The sequence below is a fragment of the Hyla sarda genome, unplaced genomic scaffold (genome assembly GCF_029499605.1).
Source record: "Hyla sarda isolate aHylSar1 unplaced genomic scaffold, aHylSar1.hap1 scaffold_509, whole genome shotgun sequence".
Classification (NCBI taxonomy): Eukaryota; Metazoa; Chordata; class Amphibia; order Anura; family Hylidae; genus Hyla; species Hyla sarda.
Genome location: NW_026610520.1, coordinates 2,501 through 17,500, shown reverse-complemented (window position 1 = coordinate 17,500; position 15,000 = coordinate 2,501).

Sequence of the window (15,000 nt, the reverse complement as noted above, 5' to 3'; positions counted from 1 at the left end):
GCCGCTCTCCTCGCCCGGGCGCCGGCGGCCGACGCGGTGCCGGACGCCTCCGGGGGCCCCCGCCGCGGGGACCCCGCTCCGTGCCTCTCAAGCTCGCCTCGGGGGAGGGACGACCCCTTCCCGGGCGGAGGTTCCGCCGCCGGGGGGGGGTATACCCTGCGGGCCCGAGCCCCGGCGCGATGCGGCATCGGGGGGGAGGGAGACCCTCTCGTCCTTGCCGGCACGGGCTCCAGAGCCCGGCCGAACGAGGGGGCCGCTCCCCGCCGGATCGCGCCTCGCCAGATCGATCGGGGGACCTACCGCGGTGGAAAACGTGGAATTGTGCCCTTAGCTCCGCCCCTCAGGTCCCAAGAGGGGTAGGCCGGGCGCGCATCACCCCGGGGTCCGGGGAACCTCGACAGACCGCCCGCCGAAGTTGCTCGACTCGCTCGACGTCCCAGCTCTCTGGCACAGGTGGCCGTTCGAAGGTACCCGGTCGCGATGCTGCGATACACTTTTATGAACGCGTACCACTCCGACATGCCCAGCTCGTGGAACTGTTGCCCGGATTCAGCTTTCAAATCCGATCTCATAGCGGTTCTCAGTTTCGAGAAAATCGTCAGGCCTGGAAGTCTGTCAGGGGACCCTTCCGGAGGCCTTGTCCGGGTTCGGTTGACCTTCCTGGGCACAGGGATCCGCACCTACCCCTGACCGACAACCAGACCTTTGACGCTTTTTTTCTCTCGCCTCCGTGGGGTCCGGGGGGACATTTTTCCGTCTGGCCCACCCCGGGGGGTCCAGGGGCATCGGGGGCCCTCGGCCGACCGGACGTCGTACTCGCTCGACTATGTCGAATATGTTGACGCTTCCCCTTCCCCGCCGCGGGGGGGTCCGCGTCGACGATCCTGTGCCCAAGGATAGCGCGCCCTGCCTGGGTACAGGGACCCGCGCCTCCCGCCCTGGTTCTCTGTCAAAAGTCCCGAGGCCTGGAGGTCTGTCAGGGGACCCTTCCGGAGGCCTCGCCCGGGTTCGGTGCACCCTGCCTGGGCACAGGGACACACACTTACCCCTGGCCGACAACCAGACTTTGACATTTTTCCGTCTGGCCCACCCCGGGGGGGGGGTCCAGGGGCATCGGGGGCCCTCGGCCGACCGGACGTCGTACTCGCTCGACTATGTCGAATATGTCGACGCTTCCCCTTCCCCGCCGCGGGGGGGTCCGCGTCGACGATCCTGTGCCCAAGGATAGCGCGCCCTGCCTGGGTACAGGGACCCGCGCCTCCCGCCCTGGTTCTCTGTCAAAAGTCCCGAGGCCTGGAGGTCTGTCAGGGGACCCTTCCGGAGGCCTCGCCCGGGTTCGGTGCACCCTGCCTGGGCACAGGGACACACACTTACCCCTGGCCGACAACCAGACTTTGACATTTTTCCGTCTGGCCCACCCCGGGGGGGGGGGGGGTCCAGGGGCATCGGGGGCCCTCGGCCGACCGGACGTCGTACTCGCTCGACTATGTCGAATATGTCGACGCTTCCCCTTCCCCGCCGCGGGGGGGTCCGCGTCGACGATCCTTTGCCGAAGGATAGCGCGCCCTGCCTGGGTACAGGGACCCGCGCCTCCCGCCCTTGATCCTTCTCAAATGTCCCGAGGCCTGGAAGTCCGTCAGGGGAGCCTTCCGGAGGCCTCGCCCGGGTTCGGTGCACCCTGCCTGGGCACAGGGACACACACTTACCCCTGGCCGACAACCAGACTTTGACATTTTTCCGTCTGGCCCACCCCGGGGGGGGGGGGGGGGGGTCCAGGGGCATCGGGGGCCCTCGGCCGACCGGACGTCGTACTCGCTCGACTATGTCGAATATGTCGACGCTTCCCCTTCCCCGCCGCGGGGGGGTCCGCGTCGACGATCCTGTGCCCAAGGATGGCGCGCCCTGCCTGGGTACAGGGACCCGCGCCTCCCGCCCTGGTTCTCTGTCAAAAGTCCCGAGGCCTGGAGGTCTGTCAGGGGACCCTTCCGGAGGCCTCGCCCGGGTTCGGTGCACCCTGCCTGGGCACAGGGACACACACTTACCCCTGGCCGACAACCAGACTTTGACATTTTTCCGTCTGGCCCACCCCGGGGGGGGGGGTCCAGGGGCATCGGGGGCCCTCGGCCGACCGGACGTCGTACTCGCTCGACTATGTCGAATATGTCGACGCTTCCCCTTCCCCGCCGCGGGGGGGTCCGCGTCGACGATCCTTTGCCCAAGGATAGCGCGCCCTGCCTGGGTACAGGGACCCGCGCCTCCCGCCCTTGATCCTTCTCAAATGTCCCGAGGCCTGGAAGTCCGTCAGGGGAGCCTTTCGGAGGCCTCGCCCGGGTTCGGTGCACCCTGCCTGGGCACAGGGACACACACTTACCCCTGGCCGACAACCAGACTTTGACATTTTTCCGTCTGGCCCACCCCGGGGGGGGGTCCAGGGGCATCGGGGGCCCTCGGCCGACCGGACGTCGTACTCGCTCGACTATGTCGAATATGTCGACGCTTCCCCTTCCCCGCCGCGGGGGGGTCCGCGTCGACGATCTTGTGCCCAAGGATAGCGCGCCCTGCCTGGGTACAGGGACCCGCGCCTCCCGCCCTTGATCTCTCTCAAATGTTCCAAAGCCTGGAAGTCCATCAGGGGACCCTTCCGGAGGCCTCGCCCGGGTTCGGTGCACCCTGCCTGGGCACAGGGACACACACTTACCCCTGGCCGACAACCGGACTTTGACATTTTCTGTCTGGCCCACACTGGGGGGGTCCGGGGGGACGGGCACCCTCGGCGGACCGCCCGCCAGACTGGCTCGACTCGCTCGACGTCCCAGCTCTCTGGCACAGGAGGCCGTTCTAAGATACCCGGTCGCTATGCTGTGATACACTTTTATGAAAGCGTACCACTCCGACATGCCCAGCTCATGGAACTGTCGCCTGGATTCGGCTTTCAAATACGATCTCATAGTGGTTCTCAGTTTTGAGATAATCATCATGTCTGGAGGTCTGTCAGGGGACCCTTCCAGATGACTTGCCCGGGTTCAGTGCACCCTGCCTGGGCACAGGGACACACACTTCCCACGGGCCAACCACCCGACTTTTAACATTTTCCCTCTTGACTCCGGGTTGGCGCGTCGGCACCACCCCGGGGGCATCGGGGGCTCTCGGCCGACCGGACGTCGTACTCGCTCGACTATGTCGAATATGTCGACGCTTCCCCTTCCCCGCCGCGGGGGGGTCCGCGTCGACGATCCTTTGCCCAAGGATAGCGCGCCCTGCCTGGGTACAGGGACCCGCGCCTCCCGCCCTTGATCCTTCTCAAATGTCCCGAGGCCTGGAAGTCCGTCAGGGGAGCCTTCCGGAGGCCTCGCCCGGGTTCGGTGCACCCTGCCTGGGCACAGGGACACACACTTACCCCTGGCCGACAACCAGACTTTGACATTTTTCCGTCTGGCCCACCCCGGGGGGGGGGGTCCAGGGGCATCGGGGGCCCTCGGCCGACCGGACGTCGTACTCGCTCGACTATGTCGAATATGTTGACGCTTCCCCTTCCCCGCCGCGGGGGGGTCCGCGTCGACGATCCTGTGCCCAAGGATAGCGCGCCCTGCCTGGGTACAGGGACCCGCGCCTCCCGCCCTGGTTCTCTGTCAAAAGTCCCGAGGCCTGGAGGTCTGTCAGGGGACCCTTCCGGAGGCCTCGCCCGGGTTCGGTGCACCCTGCCTGGGCACAGGGACACACACTTACCCCTGGCCGACAACCAGACTTTGACATTTTTCCGTCTGGCCCACCCCGGGGGGGGGTCCAGGGGCATCGGGGGCCCTCGGCCGACCGGACGTCGTACTCGCTCGACTATGTCGAATATGTCGACGCTTCCCCTTCCCCGCCGCGGGGGGGTCCGCGTCGACGATCCTGTGCCCAAGGATAGCGCGCCCTGCCTGGGTACAGGGACCCGCGCCTCCCGCCCTGGTTCTCTGTCAAAAGTCCCGAGGCCTGGAGGTCTGTCAGGGGACCCTTCCGGAGGCCTCGCCCGGGTTCGGTGCACCCTGCCTGGGCACAGGGACACACACTTACCCCTGGCCGACAACCAGACTTTGACATTTTTCCGTCTGGCCCACCCCGGGGGGTCCAGGGGCATCGGGGGCCCTCGGCCGACCGGACGTCGTACTCGCTCGACTATGTCGAATATGTCGACGCTTCCCCTTCCCCGCCGCGGGGGGGTCCGCGTCGACGATCCTTTGCCCAAGGATAGCGCGCCCTGCCTGGGTACAGGGACCCGCGCCTCCCGCCCTTGATCCTTCTCAAATGTCCCGAGGCCTGGAAGTCCGTCAGGGGAGCCTTTCGGAGGCCTCGCCCGGGTTCGGTGCACCCTGCCTGGGCACAGGGACACACACTTACCCCTGGCCGACAACCAGACTTTGACATTTTTCCGTCTGGCCCACCCCGGGGGGGGGTCCAGGCGCATCGGGGGCCCTCGGCCGACCGGACGTCGTACTCGCTCGACTATGTCGAATATGTCGACGCTTCCCCTTCCCCGCCGCGGGGGGGGTCCGCTTCGACGATCTTGTGCCCAAGGATAGCGCACCCTGCCTGGGTACAGGGACCCGCGCCTCCCGCCCTTGATCTCTCTCAAATGTTCCAAAGCCTGGAAGTCTGTCAGGGGACCCTTCCGGAGGCCTCGCCCGGGTTCGGTGCACCCTGCCTGGGCACAGGGACACACACTTACCCCTGGCCGACAACCAGACTTTGACATTTTTCCGTCTGGCCCACCCCGGGGGGGGTCCAGGGGCATCGGGGGCCCTCGGCCGACCGGACGTCGTACTCGCTCGACTATGTCGAATATGTCGACGCTTCCCCTTCCCCGCCGCGGGGGGGGTCCGCGTCGACGATCCTGTGCCCAAGGACGGTGCACCCTGCCTGGGCACAGGGACACACACGTCAATCGGGACTTTGTCGCTCAGCCTAAGAAGGTCGGCCTGAAGCACTGTCGTGCGTCCCGACGGGGTCCGCACACCCGCCCGCCGGTGCCGCTGCCTTCCTCTGGGTGTGCCCTCTCCGGGGATACCATGCGCGGGGTGTGCGAACCCTCCCGGGGGTCCAGGGACCGGTGCCAAACACCCCGCACACAGCGATCTCGACCTTGTCAATGTTACGCTCAGCCTACTTCGGGGCCACGCTGCACCGCCCGTGCGGGTTCGCGCACCCACCCGGTGGTCCCGCTGCCTTCCTCCGGGTGTGCCCTCTCCGGGGATACCATGCGCGGGGTGTGCGAACCCTCCCGGGGGTCCAGGGACCGGTGCCAAACACCCCGCGCACAGCGATCTCGACCTTGTCAATGTTACGCTCAGCCTACTTCGGGGCCACGCTGCACCGCCCGTGCGGGTTCGCGCACCCACCCGGTGGTCCCGCTGCCTTCCTCCGGGTGTGCCCTCTCCGGGGATACCATGCGCGGGGTGTGCGAACCCTCCCGGGGGTCCAGGGACCGGTGCCAAACACCCCGCGCACAGCGATCTCGACCTTGTCAATGTTACGCTCAGCCTACTTCGGGGCCACGCTGCACCGCCCGTGCGGGTTCGCGCACCCACCCGGTGGTCCCGCTGCCTTCCTCCGGGTGTGCCCTCTCCGGGGATACCATGCGCGGGGTGTGCGAACCCTCCCGGGGGTCCAGGAACCGGTGCCAAACACCCCGCGCACAGCGATCTCGACCTTGTCAATGTTACGCTCAGCCTACTTCGGGGCCACGCTGCACCGCCCGTGCGGGTTCGCGCACCCACCCGGTGGTCCCGCTGCCTTCCTCCGGGTGTGCCCTCTCCGGGGATACCATGCGCGGGGTGTGCGAACCCTCCCGGGGGTCCAGGGACCGGTGCCAAACACCCCGCGCACAGCGATCTCGACCTTGTCAATGTTACGCTCAGCCTACTTCGGGGCCACGCTGCACCGCCCGTGCGGGTTCGCGCACCCACCCGGTGGTCCCGCTGCCTTCCTCCGGGTGTGCCCTCTCCGGGGATACCATGCGCGGGGTGTGCGAACCCTCCCGGGGGTCCAGGGACCGGTGCCAAACACCCCGCGCACAGCGATCTCGACCTTGTCAATGTTACGCTCAGCCTACTTCGGGGCCACGCTGCACCGCCCGTGCGGGTTCGCGCACCCACCCGGTGGTCCCGCTGCCTTCCTCCGGGTGTGCCCTATCCGGGGATACCATGCGCGGGGTGTGCGACCCCTCCCGGGGGTCCAGGGACCGGTCCCAAACACCCCGCGCACAGCGATCTCGACCTTGTCAATGTTACGCTCAGCCTACTTCGGGGCCACGCTGCACCGCCCGTGCGGGTTCGCGCACCCACCCGGTGGTCCCGCTGCCTTCCTCCGGGTGTGCCCTCTCCGGGGATACCATGCGCGGGGTGGGCGAAGCCTCCCGGGGGTCCAGGGACCGGTCCCAAACACCCCGCGCACAGCGATCTCGACCTTGTCAATGTTACGCTCAGCCTACTTCGGGGCCACGCTGCACCGCCCGTGCGGGTTCGCGCACCCACCCGGTGGTCCCGCTGCCTTCCTCCGGGTGTGCCCTCTCCGGGGATACCATGCGCGGGGTGGGCGAAGCCTCCCGGGGGTCCAGGGACCGGTCCCAAACACCCCGCGCACAGCGATCTCGACCTTGTCAATGTTACGCTCAGCCTACTTCGGGGCCACGCTGCACCGCCCGTGCGGGTTCGCGCACCCACCCGGTGGTCCCGCTGCCTTCCTCCGGGTGTGCCCTCTCCGGGGATACCATGCGCGGGGTGTGCGAACCCTCCCGGGGGTCCAGGGACCGGTGCCAAACACCCCGCGCACAGCGATCTCGACCTTGTCAATGTTACGCTCAGCCTACTTCGGGGCCACGCTGCACCGCCCGTGCGGGTTCGCGCACCCACCCGGTGGTCCCGCTGCCTTCCTCCGGGTGTGCCCTCTCCGGGGATACCATGCGCGGGGTGTGCGAACCCTCCCGGGGGTCCAGGGACCGGTGCCAAACACCCCGCGCACAGCGATCTCGACCTTGTCAATGTTACGCTCAGCCTACTTCGGGGCCACGCTGCACCGCCCGTGCGGGTTCGCGCACCCACCCGGTGGTCCCGCTGCCTTCCTCCGGGTGTGCCCTCTCCGGGGATACCATGCGCGGGGTGTGCGAACCCTCCCGGGGGTCCAGGAACCGGTGCCAAACACCCCGCGCACAGCGATCTCGACCTTGTCAATGTTACGCTCAGCCTACTTCGGGGCCACGCTGCACCGCCCGTGCGGATTCGCGCACCCACCCGGTGGTCCCGCTGCCTTCCTCCGGGTGTGCCCTCTCCGGGGATACCATGCGCGGGGTGTGCGAACCCTCCCGGGGGTCCAGGGACCGGTGCCAAACACCCCGCGCACAGCGATCTCGACCTTGTCAATGTTACGCTCAGCCTACTTCGGGGCCACGCTGCACCGCCCGTGCGGGTTCGCGCACCCACCCGGTGGTCCCGCTGCCTTCCTCCGGGTGTGCCCTCTCCGGGGATACCATGCGCGGGGTGTGCGAACCCTCCCGGGGGTCCAGGAACCGGTGCCAAACACCCCGCGCACAGCGATCTCGACCTTGTCAATGTTACGCTCAGCCTACTTCGGGGCCACGCTGCACCGCCCGTGCGGGTTCGCGCACCCACCCGGTGGTCCCGCTGCCTTCCTCCGGGTGTGCCCTCTCCGGGGATACCATGCGCGGGGTGTGCGAACCCTCCCGGGGGTTCAAGGACCGGTGCCAAACACCCCGCGCACAGCGATCTCGACCTTGTCAATGTTACGCTCAGCCTACTTCGGGGCCACGCTGCACCGCCCGTGCGGGTTCGCGCACCCACCCGGTGGTCCCGCTGCCTTCCTCCGGGTGTGCCCTCTCCGGGGATATCATGCGCGGGGTGTGCGAACCCTCCCGGGGGTCCAGGGACCGGTCCCAAACACCCCGCGCACAGCGATCTCGACCTTGTCAATGTTACGCTCAGCCTACTTCGGGGCCACGCTGCACCGCCCGTGCGGGTTCGCGCACCCACCCGGTGGTCCCGCTGCCTTCCTCCGGGTGTGCCCTATCCGGGGATACCATGCGCGGGGTGTGCGACCCCTCCCGGGGGTCCAGGGACCGGTCCCAAACACCCCGCACACAGCGATCTCGACCTTGTCAATGTTACGCTCAGCCTACTTCGGGGCCACGCTGCACCGCCCGTGCGGGTTCGCGCACCCACCCGGTGGTCCCGCTGCCTTCCTCCGGGTGTGCCCTCTCCGGGGATACCATGCGCGGGGTGTGCGAACCCTCCCGGGGGTCCAGGGACCGGTGCCAAACACCCCGCGCACAGCGATCTCGACCTTGTCAATGTTACGCTCAGCCTACTTCGGGGCCACGCTGCACCGCCCGTGCGGGTTCGCGCACCCACCCGGTGGTCCCGCTGCCTTCCTCCGGGTGTGCCCTCTCCGGGGATACCATGCGCGGGGTGTGCGAACCCTCCCGGGGGTCCAGGGACCGGTGCCAAACACCCCGCGCACAGCGATCTCGACCTTGTCAATGTTACGCTCAGCCTACTTCGGGGCCACGCTGCACCGCCCGTGCGGGTTCGCGCACCCACCCGGTGGTCCCGCTGCCTTCCTCCGGGTGTGCCCTCTCCGGGGATACCATGCGCGGGGTGTGCGAACCCTCCCGGGGGTCCAGGGACCGGTGCCAAACACCCCGCGCACAGCGATCTCGACCTTGTCAATGTTACGCTCAGCCTACTTCGGGGCCACGCTGCACCGCCCGTGCGGGTTCGCGCACCCACCCGGTGGTCCCGCTGCCTTCCTCCGGGTGTGCCCTCTCCGGGGATACCATGCGCGGGGTGTGCGAACCCTCCCGGGGGTCCAGGGACCGGTGCCAAACACCCCGCGCACAGCGATCCCGACCTTGTCAATGTTACGCTCAGCCTACTTCGGGGCCACGCTGCACCGCCCGTGCGGGTTCGCGCACCCACCCGGTGGTCCCGCTGCCTTCCTCCGGGTGTGCCCTCTCCGGGGATACCATGCGCGGGGTGTGCGAACCCTCCCGGGGGTCCAGGAACCGGTGCCAAACACCCCGCGCACAGCGATCTCGACCTTGTCAATGTTACGCTCAGCCTACTTCGGGGCCACGCTGCACCGCCCGTGCGGGTTCGCGCACCCACCCGGTGGTCCCGCTGCCTTCCTCCGGGTGTGCCCTCTCCGGGGATACCATGCGCGGGGTGTGCGAACCCTCCCGGGGGTCCAGGAACCGGTGCCAAACACCCCGCGCACAGCGATCTCGACCTTGTCAATGTTACGCTCAGCCTACTTCGGGGCCACGCTGCACCGCCCGTGCGGGTTCGCGCACCCACCCGGTGGTCCCGCTGCCTTCCTCCGGGTGTGCCCTCTCCGGGGATACCATGCGCGGGGTGTGCGAACCCTCCCGGGGGTCCAGGGACCGGTCCCAAACATCCCGCGCACAGCGATCTCGACCTTGTCAATGTTACGCTCAGCCTACTTCGGGGCCACGCTGCACCGCCCGTGCGGGTTCGCGCACCCACCCGGTGGTCCCGCTGCCTTCCTCCGGGTGTGCCCTCTCCGGGGATACCATGCGCGGGGTGTGCGAACCCTCCCGGGGGTCCAGGGACCGGTCCCAAACACCCCGCGCACAGCGATCTCGACCTTGTCAATGTTACGCTCAGCCTACTTCGGGGCCACGCTGCACCGCCCGTGCGGGTTCGCGCACCCACCCGGTTGTCCCGCTGCCTTCCTCCGGGTGTGCCCTCTCTGGGGATACCATGCGCGGGGTGTGCGAACCCTCCCGGGGGTCCAGGGACCGGTGCCAAACACCCCGCGCACAGCGATCTCGACCTTGTCAATGTTACGCTCAGCCTACTTCGGGGCCACGCTGCACCGCCCGTGCGGGTTCGCGCACCCACCCGGTGGTCCCGCTGCCTTCCTCCGGGTGTGCCCTCTCCGGGGATACCATGCGCGGGGTGGGCGAAGCCTCCCGGGGGTCCAGGGACCGGTGCCAAACACCCCGCGCACAGCGATCTCGACCTTGTCAATGTTACGCTCAGCCTACTTCGGGGCCACGCTGCACCGCCCGTGCGGGTTCGCGCACCCACCCGGTGGTCCCGCTGCCTTCCTCCGGGTGTGCCCTCTCCGGGGATACCATGCGCGGGGTGTGCGAACCCTCCCGGGGGTCCAGGGACCGGTGCCAAACACCCCGCGCACAGCGATCTCGACCTTGTCAATGTTACGCTCAGCCTACTTCGGGGCCACGCTGCACCGCCCGTACGGGTTCGCGCACCCACCCGGTGGTCCCGCTGCCTTCCTCCGGGTGTGCCCTATCCGGGGATACCATGCGCGGGGTGTGCGACCCCTCCCGGGGGTCCAGGGACCGGTCCCAAACACCCCGCACACAGCGATCTCGACATTGTCAATGTTACGCTCAGCCTACTTCGGGGCCACGCTGCACCGCCCGTGCGGGTTCGCGCACCCACCCGGTGGTCCCGCTGCCTTCCTCCGGGTGTGCCCTCTCCGGGGATACCATGCGCGGGGTGGGCGAAGCCTCCCGGGGGTCCAGGGACCGGTCCCAAACACCCCGCGCACAGCGATCTCGACCTTGTCAATGTTACGCTCAGCCTACTTCGGGGCCACGCTGCACCGCCCGTGCGGGTTCGCGCACCCACCCGGTGGTCCCGCTGCCTTCCTCCGGGTGTGCCCTCTCCGGGGATACCATGCGCGGGGTGGGCGAAGCCTCCCGGGGGTCCAGGGACCGGTCCCAAACACCCCGCGCACAGCGATCTCGACCTTGTCAATGTTACGCTCAGCCTACTTCGGGGCCACGCTGCACCGCCCGTGCGGGTTCGCGCACCCACCCGGTGGTCCCGCTGCCTTCCTCCGGGTGTGCCCTCTCCGGGGATACCATGCGCGGGGTGGGCGAAGCCTCCCGGGGGTCCAGGGACCGGTCCCAAACACCCCGCGCACAGCGATCTCGACCTTGTCAATGTTACGCTCAGCCTACTTCGGGGCCACGCTGCACCGCCCGTGCGGGTTCGCGCACCCACCCGGTGGTCCCGCTGCCTTCCTCCGGGTGTGCCCTCTCTGGGGATACCGTGCCCGGGGTGGGCGCGCCCTGCCTGGGATGCAGGGACCCGCGCTTAGCCCCCCGGGCACGTCGATCGGGACTTTGTCAATTTTACTCTCAGCCTACGAAGGAGCTCCGCCGGGCCGCCCGACGGGGTCCGCCCACCCGCCCGGCGGTACCGCTGCCTTCCTCCGGCTGTCCGCTCTCCAAGGATCCCGTGCCCGGGGTGGGCTCGGCGGGGTCCGGTGGCCGTCGGGGAGCCGTCCCGCCCGCCCGCGTGTCTCCTGGGACGGCTCGGCCCCCCTCCGCGAGGGAGGCCGAGGGAGGGCGGCCGAGGTGCGGTCCTGCTGCGCGCACTCCGACGCCCGCGGCTTAGGGGAGAGGCCCGGGGAGCGAGGCGTGCCGACGCGGGACCGGAGTCTCGCGGGCAGCCTCGAGGACCCCGAGGGGCCTTGGGTCTCCCGCGCCTGGACGCGGTTGCGCTTCCTGCCGGACCGCCCGGCCGCCCCTCCCTATGCCCTTCGGGACCGCCGACCCCTCCGCCGCTCCGGGTTCCGGGATCCCGTGCCCGGGGTGGGCGCGCCCTGCCTGGGATGCAGGGACCCGCGCTTAGCCCCCCGGGGACACGCCGATCGGGACTTTGTCGATTTTACGCTCAGCCTACGAAGGAGCTCCGCCGGGCCGCCCGACGGGGTCTGCTCACCCGCCCGGCGGTACCGCTGCCTTCCTCCGGGTGTCCGCTCTCCAAGGATCCCGTGCCCGGGTTGGGCTCGGCGGGGTCCGGTGGCCGTCAGGGAGCCGTCCCGCCCGCCCGCGTGTTCTGGGACGGCTCGGCCCCCCTCCGCGAGGGAGGCCGAGGGAGGGCAGCCGAGGTGCGGTCCTGCTGCGCGCACTCCGACGCCCGCGGCTTAGGGGAGAGGCCCGGGGAGCGAGGCGCGCCGACGCGGGACCGGAGTCTCGCGGGCAGCCTCGAGGACCCCGAGGGGCCTTGGGTCTCCCGCGCCTGGACGCGGTTGCGCTTCCTGCCGGACCGCCCGGCCGCCCCTCCCTATGCCCTTCGGGACCGCCGACCCCTCCGCCGCTCCGGGTTCCGGGATCCCGTGCCCGAGGTGGGCGCGCCCTGCCTGGGATGCAGGGACCCGCGCTTAGCCCCCCGGGCACGTCGATCGGGACTTTTTCGATTTTACTCTCAGCCTACGAAGGAGCTCCGCCGGGCCGCCCGACGGGGTCCGCCCACCCGCCCGGCGGTACCGCTGCCTTTCTCCGGGGGGGTACGGTGGCCGTCGGGGAGCCGTCCCGCTCGCGCGTCTCCTGGGACGGCTCGGCCCCCCTCCGCGAGGGAGGCCGAGGGAGGGCAGCCGAGGCGCGGTCCCGCTGCGCGCACTCCGACGCCCGCGGCTTAGGGGAGAGGCCCTGGGGCCTTGGGTCTCCCTCGCCGGGACGCGGTTGCGCTTCCTGCCGGACCGCCCGGCCACCCTCCCTGTGCCCTTCGTGACCGCCGACCCCTCGTCGCGCATCTGGCGGCAGCCGCCGCCTCCGCACCGGCGCGATGCGGCATCTGGGGGGAGGGGGACCCTCTCGCCTTTACTGACACGGGCTCCGCAGAGTGGCTAGCTCCCTGCCGGATCGCGCTTCGTTAGATCGATCGAGGGACCTTCAAAGACGGATATAGCCTTCCGGACCGTGCCGTGGCGCGACTCGGCACCGGGGGGATCGAGACCCTTCGCCGACACGGGCTCCGGGGCCCGGCCGGACGAGGGGGTCGGTCCCCGCCGGATCGCGCGTCGAAACGACCGTCTGGGGATATTGCGAATGATGCCGTTCTCTCCGGACACATCTGGGGGAGCCCGCTCCGTGCCGCTCAAGCTCGCCTCCCGGGAGGGACGACCCCTTTCCCGGCGGGAGTTCCGCCGGGAGGGGGTATACCCTAAGGGCCCCCCCCCGAGCCCCGGCACGATGCGGCGTCAGGGGGAGCGAGACCCTCTCGCCTTCGCCGACACGGGCTCCGGAGCCCGGCCGAACGAGAGGGTCGCTCCCCGCCGGATCGCGCCTCGCCAGATCGATCGAGGGACCTTCAGAGGATGAAAAAAAAACGAGAAATTACGCCCATAGCTCGGCCCCTCCGGTCCAAAGAGGGTGCCGGCAGGGCACGCGCGCATCACCCCCGGGACCGGGGGACTTCGGCGGACCGCCCGCCGAAGTTGCTCGACTCGCTCGACGTCCCGGCCCTCTGGCACGGGTGGCCGTTCCGCTGCAACTCTTCCCAAGGACGGCGCGCCCTGCCTGGGTACAGGGACCCGCGCCTCCCGCCCTTTTAGCCTCTCTGGGTCTGTGCGTGTAAAGGGGACCCTTCCGGAGGCTTTGCCCGGGGACCGACCGGCCCCGGGTCGGGTACGCGAACCGGACCCGTTCCCCCCGGCATTCACCGAGGGAGAAGGCAGAGGTTCGTCCGCAGGGGAGCACACGCTCGGCCCTGGCGTACCCCGGGAGAGCAGCCGTGCTTCTCGCTCTCCTGCTATCCCCAGGCAGGTGGCCGTTCTGCGGTAGCCGGTCGCCATGCTGCTATGCAGTTTTATGAACGCGTGCCACTCTGTCATGCCCGACTCGTGGAACTGTCACCCGGATTCGGCCTTCGAATCCGTTCTCATAGCGGTTCTCGGTTTCGAGATAATCGTCAGGCCCGGAAGTCTTTCGGGGGACCCTTCCAGAGGCATTGCCCGAGTTCGGTGGACCCTGCCTGGGCACAGGGACTCACGACTCCCCCAGGGCTGACAGCCGGGACTCGTATTCTGTCAGGGGTACGTGTCGCCCATCCTGTTCCCAAGGACGGCGCGCCCTGCCTGGGTACAGGGACCCGCGCCTCCCGCCCTTTTAGCCTCTCCGGGTCTGTGCGTGTAAGGGGACCCTTCCGGAGGCTTTGCCCGGGGACCGCGCAAGCCCCGGGTCGGGTACGTGAACCGGCCCCGTCTCCCCCCCCCCCCCCCGGAATTCACCGTGGGAGAAGGCAGGGGTTCTTCCGCAGGCGAGCCCGCGCTCGGCCCTGGCGTACCCCGAGAGAGCAGCCGTGCTTCTCGCTCTCCTGCTATCCCCAGGCAGGTGGCCGTTCTGAGGTCGCCGGTCGCCATGCTGCTATGCAGTTTTATGAACGCGTGCCACTCTGTCATGCCCGACTCGTGGAACTGTCACCCGGATACGGCCTTCGAATCTGTTCTCATAGCGGTTCTCGGTTTCGAGATAATCGTCAGGCCTGGAAGTCGTCCGGGTGACCCTTCCGGAGACCTTGCCCAGGGGAGGTGAGCCCTCCTCGGGTAGTCGTCCGGCCGGGTGCCCTCGAGAGAACCAGGGGGGGGGGCTTTGATTTTATTTTATTTTTTTTTTTCTTTCAAAGTCCCACCGGAAGTCTCACAGGGGACCCTCCGCGGGGGCATACCCGGCTATGGTGCGCCCTCCTCGGGTAGTCTGACCACCTCTCCCCCCACCTCTGCGGAATTTTTATTTTATTTTTTCTCAATTTTATGCTCAGGGCAACCTTGCTCTAGCGTGCGAGACTGGCCCTCCAAACTCTCTCAAGTTTCCAACGCCGCCTTCCCCGGAGCCCTTGCCCGGGGAAGGCTCGCCGAGGCCCGGGCTCGTGCCATGCCTCCTCCCCCTGCGGAGAACCGGGCCCGGGGGACCTTGGCCGTTTCCCCCCCCCCCCCACCCCCCCCCCCGGAGGTCCCGCCGGGGGCCTCCCGGAAGAGAGTACCCGGGAAGGGTGCACCCTGGCCCGGGTAAGCCGGCAGGCTCGTCCCCCTTCTCGGGAAGCGGCTCCTCGCTGAACGCTGGCGCCTCCCGGTGTCCTCTTTGGGGTACCGCGTGCTTCCCTTCTACCCCCGTCCTTCGGCGACAGCTTACTCGGGAAGAGTGCACCCTGGCCCAGGTACGCCGGCCGGCTC